We start from the raw sequence: 1,693 nt of genomic DNA on the forward strand, positions 1-1,693 counted from the left end.
GCCTCTGTTCCTCCAGGACCCTGAAGAGGGGCAGGTATGCAGTTAAAAGCTGGCCTGGGGGGGGGGCTGGGGATATGGCTCAAGTGGTAGCGCACTTGCCTGGCATATGTGCAGCCCGGGTTCAATCCTCAGCTCCACATACCAACAAAGATGTTGTGTCCGCCGAGAACTAGAAAATAAATATTAAAAAAAAAAAAAAAAAGCTGGCCTGGGAATCAAGATTCCTTCAGGTGGGTGGGCTCGGTGGAGGGCCCTCGAGTGAGCAGATCTCAGGGGTCTTCTAAAACACTGGTGTGTCCAGAGGCATCATGAGGCTCCTTCCACCCATTCCTAGCTTCCCTTGGAAGCAGCCCTTAGCAGGACCCTGCCCCAGCTGCCCTTCTCCCTCCCCCCACCTCCTCACCCTCATCATGGGGTCTGGTGGCTGCATCCTTGCCACACTGCCCGATCTCCGATCTTCTTGGGCAGCCCACCCTGCCCAGCCAAGGGCTAGACCAGCACCCTAGTACCCGCTCTGGTCCTCCCAGGGGAAGAGGTGTGCCCAGCACCAGCACGAACCCTCTCCCTCTGGCTCAGCAGGAGTGGCGCAAGCTGCACAGGCCAAGAGGTGGGCTCTCCTCCCACACCTCCCCAAACCTGATCTGGACCACTGCTTGGCCCACCCTGTACCCTCTCCCTGGCCACCATTCTGTGCCTGACCTCAGCTGCAGCCTCCCAGACAGGTCCTGCTCCCCTCCCACCTCACCGCAGGCCCTTCTCAGGCACAAAACCCAGATTGAACTCCAAGTCCCCAGGCTGGGAGGCGGCCCTGGCCCCTGGCAGCACTGTGGACTTCCCCTGCAGCTGCTCTCGGCTGAGGCCTCCTCTAGCTCAAGAAACCTCTCCACCCCACCTTCCCGCTGTTGCTGCTGCTTTCTTTACAACACACTCCCCCACCAGCATCACTGCTTTTTGATCCAAGGCTGCCATGAACACACAGCCCCCACCTATGAAATGACAGGCTCAGAAAGAAGTCAACTGTCCTGGGTTTCCTTGTCCCGTCACCAGCAGCAGACCTCAGGTTTGGCCTCACATGTGCCTAAAGGAACCCCTTAAAGGAGGTACAGGTGACCCAGTGCTGAGGCCTTCAGGGCTTGGGGAAAGCAGGTAAGACTGTTCACTCCAGCACTACAGGGACAGAGGGGTGGTGGTGGTGGTGGTGGAGGAGGAGGAGGAGGAGGAGGAAGGCCACCCCCTTAAGAACTGCAGTGTCCCAGTGCCATGCCTAGAGGGGCTGCTTCATCAACAGCCACAGCAGGCTGGGCACAGCTCAGTGGCAGAGCTCGTGTTTTGCAGGCATGAGACTGAGTTCCACCAGAGCACCAAACAGCACCACAACCAGCAGCCGTGACCACAAACGTTTGCTCTGTGCCAGACCTGGGCTGAGGACTTCACATCCAATGGCTACTTTATAGATGAGGAAGCTGGGATTGAGAGATTTGGTCATCTACCCACAACCTTGTCACTGGGGGTAGGGATGGCAGGATTTGAATCCTGGTTTCTGCTCCAGAGCCTGAATTCCGTGTGTTGCACTGCCAGGGAAATCAACCCAAACTGAAATCCCTCAAGCCCCAGACACAGGGGCCCACAGGAAATGACCTGATGGGACAGTCATGCAGAAAGGTGGCAGGAAAAGATGGGCCTCACACAGGCA

This window comes from Spermophilus citellus, assembly GCF_964194105.1.
Source record: "Spermophilus citellus genome assembly, chromosome: 2".
Lineage (NCBI taxonomy): Eukaryota > Metazoa > Chordata > Mammalia > Rodentia > Sciuridae > Spermophilus > Spermophilus citellus.